The following is a 12,381-nucleotide window of genomic DNA, read 5'->3' as shown; positions in this document are numbered from 1 at the left end:
CACGTCCGTCTTCACCCAAGAGAATGAGGATGAAGGTATCAAACTAGGGGAGAGAGACTGCAAGGTTCTTAAGCAAATTGATATAGGGAGTGACAAGGTATTGGAGGTGTTGGCAGGCTTAAAAGTGGACAAATCTCCAGGTCCGGATGATTTGTGTTCCAGATTGATGAGGAAGGCAAGGGAGGAGATCGCAGGGGCTCTGACCCAAATTTTTAATTCCTCTCTGGCCATGGGGGAGGTGCCAGAGAACTGGAGATCAGCTAATGTGGTTCCGCTATTTAAGAAGGGTTGTAGAGATAAGCCAGGGAACTACAGGCCAGTGAGTCTCAAGTCAGTGGTAGGGAAACTATTGGAGAAAGTTCTGAAGGAGAGTATCTATCTCCACTTGGAGAGGCAAGGTTTGATCAGGGATAGTCAGCATGGCTTTGTCAGAGGGAGGTCATGCCTAACAAATTTGATTGAATGTTTTGAGGAGGTGACCAGGTGTGTAGATGAGGGTAGTGCAGTTGATGTAGTTGATATGGATTTCAGCAAAGCCTTTGACAAGGTCCCACATGGGAGTCTTATAAAGAAGGCAAATGCACATGGATACAGGGTAATTTGATAAGGTGGATTCAAAACTGGATTAGTTGTAGGAGGCAGAGGGTGATGACAGAAGGATGTTCTAGTGACTGGAAGCCAATGTCCAGTGGCGTACCACAGGGATCTGTGCTCGGTCCCCTATTATTTATCATTTATATAAACAACATAGATGACTATGTTGGGGGGAGGATTAGTAAGTTTGCGGATGACACAAAGATTGGCCGGGTGGTTCAGTGAGGTTGAGTGTCTTGGGCTACAGGAAGATATAGATGGGATGGTCAAATGGACAGATAAGTGGCAGATGGAATTTAACCCTGAAGAGTGTGAGGTTTGGAAGGAGTAATTTGACAAGGAAGTATTCAATGAACGGCATGGCACTAGGAAGTTCTGAGAAACAAAGGGAACTTGGCGTGTGTGTCCATAGATCTCTGAAGGTGGAGGGGCATGCTAGTGGGGTGGTGAAAAAGGCATATGGCTCACTTGCCTTTATCAATTGAGGCATAGATTACAAAAGTAGGGAAGTCATGTTGGAGTTGTATAGAACCTTGGTGAGGCCACAGCTGGAGTACTAAGTGCAGTTCTAGTCACCACATTATAGGAAGGATGTGATTGCACTGGAAGGAGTGCAGGGGAGATTCACCAGGATGTTGCCTGGGATGAAACATTTAAGTTATGAAGAGAGGTTGGATAGACTTGGGTTGTTTTTGTTGGAGCAGAGAAGACTGAGGAGCGACCTGATCGAGGTGTACAAGATTATGAGGGGCATGGACAGGATGGATAGGGAGCAGCTGTTCCCCTTAGTTGAAGGGTCAGTCACAAGGGGGCATAAGTTCAAGGTGATGGGCAGGAGGTTTAGGGGGGATGTGAGGAAAAACTTTTTTACCCAGAGGGTGGTGACGGTCTGGGATGCACTGCCTGAGAGGGTGGTGGAGGCGGGTTGCCTCACATCCTTTAAAAAGTACCTGGATGAGTACTTGGCACATCATAACATTCAAGGCTATGGGCCAAGTGCTGGTGAATGGGATTAGGTAGGTAGGTTGGGTATTTCTCGGGCATCGGTGCAGACTCGAAGGGCCGAAGGGCCTCTTCTGCACTGTAATTCCGTGATAAGAGCGATTTAATGGAAACAGACATCAGGTAACCTGTAAAACAGTTCATTTTCAGTAGAAGAAGTGAAAAATTACCCCAAAGACCGTGGAGAAAACTTCTCCTTTTCCCATAGGAAAAGTCACAGAGAGAAGTCCCTCCACCCTTGAGTTTGAAGTTCAACACACAAAAAGAGCAGCATAATTATTTTTAAAGGAAAACTCTGGAATGGATGGGAATGTAGATGGGAATACCACATCTTGAATTTGAACAGCCCGATATTCTGTTTGTTAATGTCATCTGCACACTCTAAAAGCCAAACATAAATGGCATTTGAAAAAGTCATTTGTGATATTTTACTTTGCGAAAATGCATATCTGAGATACACAAGCTCAGAATCTGACAACGTTTGACACAGAAGCACAAAGGGAGATTTTGGATAGGTCAAAATTTTGGTCAAAGAGTTAGGTTTAAGGAGTGTCTTCAAGGAGGGAAGGTTTAGCGAGGGCATTCCAGAGTTTACGACACAGGAAGCTGAAGGGATAGTCGCCAGTCAGAAAGTTCAATTTGCCTATTTACCTTCTTTGTAAGTTCCCTCCAAATTGTTGAAATTAAAGAAATAAAGTTGAGGATAATCATATTTCCACAGATCTAACAGCAACAAGCTTCTTCCCTAAACACAAATCACCCTGTATATGGTTTAGTAATAGACATATTTTTCATGTTTCTGTTTTATTCTTTCATGGGATGTAGGTGTCACTGGTTAGGCCAACATTTATTGCCCATCCCTAATTGCCTTTGGGAAGGTGGTGGGGAGCTGCCTTCCTGAACTGCTATAGCCCATGTGGTGTAGGTACATCCAAAGCACTGTTAGGGAGTGAGTTCCAGCATTTTGACCCAGCGACAGTGAAGAAATGGCGATATATTTCCAAGTCAGGATGGTGAGTGGCTTGGAGGGGAACTTCCAGGTGGTGGTGTTCCCATCTATCTGCTACCCTTGTCCTTCTAGATGGTAGTGGTCCTGGTTTTGGAAGGTGCTAAGAAGCCTTGTGAGTTGCTGCCGTGCATCTTGTAGATTGTATAAACTGCTGCCACGGTGATGGAGGGAGTGAATGTTTATTGTGGTGGATGGGATGCCAGTCAAGTGGTCTGCTTTATCCTGGATGGTGTGGAGCCTCTTAAGTGTAATTGGAGCTGCACTCATCCAGGCAAGTGGGGAGTATACCATTGCACTCCTGACTTGTACTTTGTAGATGGTGGACAAGCTTTTGGGAGTCAGGAGGTGGGTTACTCGTCGCAGGATTTCTAGCCTCTGACCTGCTTTTAGCCACAGTATTTATATGGCTAGTCCAGTTCAGTTTCTGGTCAATGGTAACCTCCAGGATGTTGATAGGTGTTACAATGTAGGAGGGTCAATAGCATTCCTCAATATTATTGTAAATAACTGCTGTTCCATCAAGTAAAACGTATCATGATTTACTTAGTTGGAGGTTGTGCCATTAGGAGAAATCTGATTAAATTTTATACAGTGGGGTGCTTTAAAATAGTGGAAATTTTTTTAAAAACTGAATATGTTTTCTGAAATCATGTCTGGAATGAGAATTTCATAATTAACCAGAATGGAAATCGGTCTTCTGATGCGGGAGCTAAAAGCAATGGAAGAAATGATTTCTTTTCTTCTGTAAGTTTATGATTACAAATAAGCAACAGAAGTAGCAGCACGAACTTGAAATAAGATAGCTATGTGGTTTCCTGTGCACGTCAGTGATGTGAATGTATTTCGAGAGCTAAAAATAAATGATGAAAAAGATTTTTTTTTGTGTTAAACCATTCATCACGTTATCTGCTGCTATGTTTGGGGGAGAGGGGTGGGTAACAGTAGCTGTACTGAAAGCACAAAGCACATATCTCGCCTGCATTCGTTCCACAGTTAAAAGGTCCAAAATCAAATGCAAATCTTACAGGGATGGGCGGGGGTGGAGAGGAACTCGCTGCCTATTTGCATTGTCTGAAAGGTACTGGGTGGATCTGGGGAAATAAAAGTGAACCCTTTCACTGGTTAAACCTACACCAACTTACAGTGGAATTATGCTACATGCAACAGTTCAGGGTGCAGCACTTTTACACAGCCAACTGGCTGCACCATTTCTTTAATATGTTCGAGTCTACCTCAGTGTTCACTTGCCCACATACACACAACGTTTAACGTCATACTCATGTTTGTGATTTTGCTGATTAAAATGTGGAGGTTTTTTTTAAAAAAAAGCCATAAACAAATATTGAATAACTTGGGGAATTTAGGAGTTGGTTCAATTAATTCTTCAAATCAGTTTTCACTTATTAGACTTATGGTCAAATTCTAGCTCCAGGCATCTTGGCTCAAGAATTTATATGATGCGCAATGGAGAGACATAAAGAACTAAAGCCTGGGAATTCAGGGCTATTGGAAGGGGGCAGGGCAGGAATATTGGTTCAATGGGGACGTAGGGGGCAGGAATTTAGGGTGGAGTCTGTTCCCATCCCTTTTTTACTGTGAGCACAAATTCCAATGGTGGGGTGGGGGGGGCGTGGTGGTGGTGGTGTTGGGGGAGACTAATTACACCTACTAAAGGTTTCCAGAGGGGAGGTTATGTGCATTCTTTCCAAACAAAAGGAAAACAAAATACAAGGCAGGTTGGAAGCTTTTAGATAACTCCTTGTTAATTGTGTGGAAGGGCTAAGAAATTAATGGATTTTCATGTGATTAACTTTAAGGTGATGTTAACTTTTTTTATTATTCTTTCACAGGATATGGGCATCGCTGGCTAGGCCAGCATTTATTGCCCATCCCTAACTGCCCTTGAGAAGGTGGTGGGTTGAGCCGCTTTAGTCCCTGTGGTGTAGGTCCACCCACAGTGCTGTTACGGGGTGGGGGGAAGTTCCAGGATTTTGACCCAGTGGCTGTGAAGGAACAGGCGATATATTTCCAAGTCAGGATGGAATGTAGATTGGAGGGGAACTTCCAGGTGGTGCATTCCCATGCATCTGCTGCCCTTGTCCTTCTAGATGGTAGAGGTCACCAGTTTGGAAGCGCTGTAGAAGGAGCCTTGGTGAGCTGCAGCAGTGCATCTTGTAGATGGTACACACTGCTGCCAATTTTGCGTGGATGGTGGAGGGAGTGAATGTTGAAGATGGTGGTGGTTGCAATGCCAACCAAGTGGACTGCTTTGTCCTGGCTGATGCTGAGCTTCTTGAGTGTTGTTGGAGCTGCACTCATCCAGGCAAGTGGAGAGTATTCCATCACACTCCTGACTTGTGCCTTGTACATGGTGAACAGGCTTCAGGGAATCAGGAGATGAGTTACTCGCTGCAGAATTCCCAGCATCTGACCTGCTCTTGTAGCCACAGTATTTATATGGTTAATTCAGTTCAGTAACCCCCGGGATATTGCTAGTGGGGGATTCAGCAACAGTAATGCCATTGAATGTTAACAGGAGATGGTTAGATTCTCTCCTGTTGGAGATGGTCATTGCCTGGCACTTGTTTGGCGCAAATGTGACTTGCCAGCCCAGGCCTGAATGTTATCCAGAACTTGAATTTTTAGCTTGTTGGGCCAGCGCAATTGGCGGGACTGGAAGTGGATGTGAAATCCACTCCAACCTGTGATCAGCTCTCGACATCAATTTCACACCGGTTGGCCAATGTAGTGCCGGCCAGGGTGAAACATGCACTGAGGTAGTCTCAGCACTGCCGGTGGGGGTGGGGAGAGGGTATGCGCTGGGGCCAATAAGGGTGTGGGCGGGGTGGGGGGGGGGTTAAATGGAGCTCCCTGAAGACTGGCAGTGTGTGTGTGTGTGTGTGTGTGTCTGTGTGTGTGTGTGTGTGTGTCTGTGTGTGTGTGTGTGTGTGTGTGTGTCTGTGTGTCTGTGTGTGTGTGTGTGTGTGTGTGTGTGTGTGTGTCTGTGTGTGTGTGTGTGTGTGTGTGTGTCTGTGTGTCTGTGTGTGTGTGTGTGTGTGTGTGTGCGTAAGAGCCTCAGGGAACAGCTTTGAAAATCGAATTGTTTGACTCATCACTTCAGTTATTGTGCTGTTACTGTCTGCAGTATGTCATCTGTGCCCGGATCCCTGCCAAGCGGATCTAAATGCCCGGGGCCAGCCTGCACCCCCCCACTTTTCCGATGAGTGCCTGCGGGTTTTGCTGGAGGCAGTCAGTGCCCAACGTGACATCCTGCTGCCGCAGGACGGTAAGGGGAGGTCACCCTCATGTGACAAAGGCGGCCTGGACGGAGGTGGCAAGTCCGGTCAGTGGGCGTGATGTCGTACACAGGACCTGGATCCAGTGCAGGAGAAGGTTAAATGGCCTCCTGAGCTCTGCTAGGGTGAGCACTGGATCCAGCTGGAACCTTGGAGAGATGTCTTTGTGGGTCCCGGCACTTGCTGGTGCTCATGGGTGTGAAACACAGAGCGCAAAGTGCCACATGATCCTGTGCCTAGATAGACTGCGGCTGGCAAGTTTGCCGGGGTGAGGTGCGGCAAAGTGAAGGGCAACTGAACCTGCATCTTTTGGCAGGGGCTGGGATTTCCTGGAATGTAGAGCGGGGCTAATGAAAGCAGAGGGGAAGAGAAGTCACAATGCATGGCAGGATGGGCTGTGGCTCCCAAACCACCTTCTCCTAGATCAGGTGGAGGAGCAAGTCCTGGAGATGGCCTGCGAACGTGGAGCTAGGTCCACTGGTCATGGAGAGGCAGGGGTATTGGATGAGGGTAAAAGTCCAGTGGACAGGGAAGAGATTGGGGGAGGGTATGAGGGATGTGGAGCAGCGGTTGTGAGACTAACAGGTGAAATCCACTAATCCCACTAATTCGGAAGTCTTTGTTCAGCCAGATGTCCAGTCTGAGAAGCAACCAGGCTGCACGCACTTTGACTTCGTAATGTAGTTCGATACTGACATTTTTCCTTTTCTCCCTCAGATGGAATATCATCACGTCCCCAGAAGGACCCCGAGGACCCTCCCTTGACCTCCAAGGATGACCAGCTTCCAGATGCACCCATGTCACATCCTCCCTCTGCACCACGCATATGCATTTCAGAGCAGACGGTAGTGCACGCTGGCAAAGGCCCACCACACTCGCCTGAGGAGCTGGCAGAGACAGGGAGTCCCCAGGGCGTCGGCAGTCAGAGGACTGCTGGAGACCAGGACAATGCTGAGCCCAAGGCAGATGATGAGCCTCTGGAGTCGTCCATTAGACGGCCGATGCTGGATGCCCAGCGGGGTGCTCCTGAAGATCTGGCAGAGTTCCCTGAGGGTCTGCGTGCTGTGGTCTCAGTGCTGGAGGAGTCCAAGCGGAGCGAGAGCGCTGCGCTGGCCCAGAGCTCAGAATGCACAGCTTCCTGCATGGAGAGAGTGGCGACTCTCATGGAGAGGCAGCTCCAGGAACACAATCGGGGCTTTTTGGGGCTGCGTTCAGACCTGCAAGCCCACACACTGGTGGTAACCTCAGCAGGTCACTGCCAATGTGAGAGAGAGATGGGTGAAGCACCCAGTGTCTCTGCTAGCTGCCCCTCCATCTCTGGTGAGCAGGGAGGTTCAAACCAACTTCATGTTGGTGGAAGACCTGTAGCTCGCATCTGGGGGCTCCTCTCGGAGCGCTCCTGATGATGGCAGCAGCTCCTCCACCCCTCTGCCAGCGACCGTCGCTTCTGAGGAGACCGTGAACACTGAGGGGTGCCCAGCCCGGACGCTGGACTCTCCTGCCCATACAGGGCCTACACAGGCCCTGGCGACCAGGAGACAGCCGCCAAGATCAGCAAGGCCGACAGGGCATCAGAGTCAGCAGCCTGCCTCCAATGCAACTGCCGGAGGGGGAGAAGCACCAAGATGTAGCACTCGCAAGTGGAAATTTAAGTCACAATGATCACATAAGGGGGTCTTATGGGTGATTAATTTCTCCGTGTCTAATGGTGAATGTATATCTTTGCCTTCAATATTAAAATGTTACATAATCTGCAATGGCCTAATTGTGCTTCATGCAATTGACAAGGGACGAGGCCTGGGAGTCGTGTGTCACACATATAAAGGGCTGCAAAGTTTATTTCAGAGGTAGGCAGTTGAGTGAAGGGTGACAGGAGCGCCTCATCAGCAACCAGTTAGGTGGCCTTTCCCTTGCCATTGCCTTGACTCCTTGTCTTGAATTCCTAACTTAAAGTCCTCTGAATCAAGGCCTCCCTGTCTCCCATAAGCACCCTCACATCTTGCTCCTCACCCTGGGGCTCTTCAGGCTCCTCCTCAGACTCAACACTTGAATCATCCTCTGTGGCCTCTGGAACAGCACCGCTGTCTTCATCCTCCAACAGGTCCCCCCTTGAGAGAGACAGATTGTGCAGTGCGCAGCAGACAACAACAAGAAGGGAGACACGTTCAGAAGGATATTGCAGTGATCCCCCTGAGTGGTCCAGGCAGAAAAACCTCATCTTGAGTAGGCCTACAGTCCTCTCAATTATTGCCCTTGGGGAGGCATGACTGGGTTTTTAGCTCCCCTCAGCTGCAGTCCTTGGGTATCTCAGCAGCGTCACCAGCCACCTTTTCAGCAGATAGCCTTTTACCCCAATAGCCAGCCATCCAAGCGTGTTGGAGCAAGGAGCAGCCTTGGCACCTGTAAGTGACTCAGGATGTAGGCAACGTGGTAGCTTCCTGAATACCTGGCACAAACCTGCGCTATCTCACTCCTGTGGTCACACACAATCTGGATGTTTAGAGAGTGGAACCCCTTTCTATTGACAAAGACAACCGGCTCCCCCGCTGACACCTTTATGGGCACTCGTGTGCACCCAATAGACCCCTGAATTCGGGGAAATCCTGCAGCTGCAGCTAAGCCTCTGGCTCGCTTTGCCTGGCTGGCCTCGTCAGTCCTGAAGCGAATGAAGGTGCTGACCCTTCAGAACAGCACATCTGTGGCCAACCTGATGCAGCTGTGGACAGCTGATTGTGAGAGGCCACATGGATCCCCCACTGACCCCCTGGAAAGAACCAGAGGCATAAAAGGTTCTGGGCAACTGCCACCTTCAGAGCCACTGGCACAGGGTGGCCACCTACACAGTTTGAGGCAATTTCGGGGCCAATCATTTTGCATTTGGAGGTGACGGTGTGCCTGGAAAGGCTGAGCTTTCTTCAGCACTGAATCTCTGACATGTTCAGGTAACATGATTGCTGCCTGTACACTCTAAATGCTGGGTAATGGCACCTTCTCCGGACCTCTCTACCTTGCACTTTCTGTAGCCTTCCAGCCTTTCTAGGTACACCTCTTGGTCCACAGGGCCGACTCTGGGATGGTGCCTGCGGCCAACTGGCCTCCTCTCCCTTCTGGCCTCCTCTTCCGAAATGGTCCCTCCAGCAGAGTACACAACCTCCATTTTTGTCCAGCCGGTTGAACAGGCTTTTTGCTCTGGAAGGGTCCATCTGCAGAAATCCTCTGTAAATGCTTAGAAATCAGAGAGTTCTCCAAAACTGCCAAAAAAATGCCAGAAACAATCTATAAACCAACTCCAAAGAACTCACAGCAAAACTCCTAACTCCTCACCATACCAACATCCTGTGAGTCTTTTATCCCACCCTGGATGTAGAATGAATGAAAAACACCAAGGCCGCCTGGCCCATGCGCTTTTATGCTCAGCGCATGGCCATCAGGGTCATTGTCAACTGGTCTTTAAATGGGGTTAATCTGCTCTTTAACTGTCGGCGGGCGCAATTCCGGCTTGTGCGTGAGGTGGCGCAATTACATTGGGACACCCTCCTGACATCTTTGTGACCAGTCATATCTACCAAGCGCCTGACCGGCCAGCACAAAATTCTGGTCCAGGTCTCGCTGCATCTGGACATTAACTGCTTCAATGGATGGTGTTGGCCAATGTGCAATCATTCGCAAACATCCCCACTGCTGATCTTATGATGGAGGGAAAGTCATTGATGAAGCAGCTGAAGATGGTTGGGCCAAGGACACTACCCTGAGGAACTCCTGCAGTGATGTCCTAGAACTGAGATGATTGCCCTCCAACAACCACAACCATCTTCCTTTGTGCTTGGTATGACTCCAACCAGCGGAGGGTTTTCCCCCTGATTCCCATTGACTTCAGTTTTGCTAGGGCTCCTTGATGCCACACTCTGTCAAATTCTGCCTTGGTGTTAAGGGCAGTCACTCTCACCTCACCTCTTGAGTTTAGCTCTTTTGTCCATGTTTGGACCAAGGCTGTAAAGAGATTAGAAGCTGAGTGACCCTGGCAGAACCCAAACTGAGCAGGCTATTGCTCAGTAAGTGCCGTTTGATAGCACTGTTGACGACCCCTTCCATCACTTTGCTGACAAGCAAGAGTACATAGATTGGATTTGCCCTGCTTTTTGTGTGCAGGACATACCTGGGTAATTTTCCACATTGTCGGACAGATGCCAGTGCTGTAGCTGTACTGGAACAGCTGCAACACTGGAGCAAGAAAATAAGCATTTTCATAACCATGCAATGAACATATTTATTAAGGTTGTAAATGCAAGGTTATAGATTTAAAACATTGCATGGAAAACAATACAAGTCAGTTTTGGATTTTCTTTAAATAACTGGACAAGCCTCATTTTCAACAACCACTCAGGTATTTCCCTTGCTAACATATTGTGGGTTGAGGGTACAGTGACTCACCCACATAAGTGAGGGGGTTGGGGTTTCTACCTCAGCAGGCTCAGGTATCCGGTCGTTTCACAGTCCGCCTCTGTTATCTGTAGGCTCGTTACTGGTCCCTTAGCAAATTCGGAACAGTAAAATGACTTGGCTGAAGTTGTTGACCATAACCTGAAACTATGTTGTAAATGTCAACAAGGTTAATCAAATATTTTCTCTTGAAGATAAAGTGAGGTGAAATCCACAAAGGGAAGGTTGTTTGGGGTCTTTGGAAAGGCAAAACACCTCCTCTCATCCTAGACTTACCTCCTCACTCATACCTCGCCTTGTTGGGTTTAAGCTTCTCCCCAATCACCTGCGTGATGACCACATCCAGCCAGGAATCGAAACGTATGTAGAGGCCACTTACAACAGTGTCATGAGGTAACCAGTGCAGTAAACGTTTACAGAATGAATGAAGTAGTCAAGATACGTCCCAGAACCCTAGTGAGGGAAGAAAAAAATAAGTGAGGTGCTGGTAAAAAGGTTTTCAACCTTTCATTCAAAGCTTACACTGTGAGTCTGAAAGGTGAGTTATGTAAGCCCATATTTATAAGTAGTAAGGTATGAATTAGAATTACAAACCCATTGGTCAAACATCAGAAAATGCTTAGAATATTTTACAGGTGTTATCAGCATCACATTAAAGATGCCCCATCAGGGCAAGACAGGAGGGAACAAACGCAATAACTTTCCTTTCTGATTTTATACTCCTGAGTTATGAGAGGTAGATTGCTTTGTATTAGGGAAACAAGATTACAGGGACGTTTCAGTCATGCTCGAGGGTAGAAGTCTGAGCAGCATTCACACAGGAGCTGAAACAGGGTGACAAAAAGCATAACGAATGTATAGATGGATGCAGATAAACCACTGACTGAAAATGCGCTGGAAAAGGTTGAATAAACTGAAAGAGAGGGTAAGGTTGTGTCAATGTCAATCTTACTTGTAGGCAATTTATTTTTTTGCAGGGAAGTCGGTTACACATGATCAGAATTGACCAAATCAGCACAAATGACTCTTGTATAAATTTTGCTATATTGGCTTCTTTTGATGGGAATAATCAGCAGGCAGTTTACTTGCCCTTCCACATTTGGTAAGAGATGAATAAACTGCTCATTGATTAGTCATTCAGGGCCATCCTGCAAAACTGGCCACAATTTTACTGTCTGCATAATAAGAAACCTGAACCACTCACCATTAAATGAAATTATATGAAAATGTTTGAAGCCAACACCAAAGAGCAAACCAGGCATTGGTAATATAAAGTATTCTTGTGAAACAGAATTACAGGTACACCATGTAGATATTAAACAAGAGCTGCTTGCCAATCGCAAATTGCCTTCAATGTCAAACTCATCCCAAGTCACTTCACAGAGAGCATTGTGAAAACAGGTGCCAAACCAGTAAAGGGTTAAGGGGAATAAACAAAACCTTGACAGAAGAAAGAAGATGTTTGCAGGAGCAAGAAGAAAGAAGATGTTTGCAGGAGCAAGGGAGAGAGGTAAGGACATTTGGAAAGGGAATTCCAGGGAAGACCACCCAGGCAGCCAATGGTGCCAATGGTGGGGTGAAGGGAGCACAAGTTGTTGGATTCAGAAGTGATGATAAATTCAAGGATCTTGGGAAGGAAAGGGAAATTTCAATAAGTGGCAATAATTAATGAGTTTGGAAGGGTTAAGGGTCGATTATTTTTTCATAAATGTTGATAGCGAGTGTAGAAACTATCGGGGAATTGGCATTATGCTGCACTCTGACCTCGTCCCAACCCAACATCGCCACAAGAAGTCTTTTCTTGACAGAGTGAGTGATTAGAAAATGGAATGCACTGCCTGACAGTGTGGTGGAGACAGATTCGCGTGTGGCTTTCAAAGAGGAATTGGATAAACACCTGAAGAGAGAGCATCTGCAGGTCTTTGGAGAAAGGGCATGGGAGTGGGACTGGCTGGGTTGCTCTTGCAGAGAGCTGACATGGATGCAAAGGGCTGAATGGCCTCCTTCTGTGCTCTAACAAGGAACAGGTTCACATTCATC

General features: G+C 47.3%; 1 protein-coding gene across 1 annotated transcript in view; it reads right to left on the bottom strand.

Moving 5' to 3' along the window:
• Window positions 1–12,381, bottom strand: part of rnf19b (ring finger protein 19B) — a 171,812-nt gene that overhangs the window by 87,681 nt on the left and 71,750 nt on the right. The window contains exon 2 of the mRNA XM_041213283.1: window positions 10,618–10,794. The gene's annotated coding sequence lies outside the window, so the exon portion shown is untranslated. The remainder of the gene's footprint in view (window positions 1–10,617; window positions 10,795–12,381) is intronic.

This window comes from Carcharodon carcharias, chromosome 19 (assembly GCF_017639515.1).
Source record: "Carcharodon carcharias isolate sCarCar2 chromosome 19, sCarCar2.pri, whole genome shotgun sequence".
Taxonomy (NCBI): domain Eukaryota; kingdom Metazoa; phylum Chordata; class Chondrichthyes; order Lamniformes; family Lamnidae; genus Carcharodon; species Carcharodon carcharias.
The sequence above is the reverse complement of the archived record's forward strand: the minus strand, read 5'-3'. Positions and strand labels throughout refer to the sequence as shown.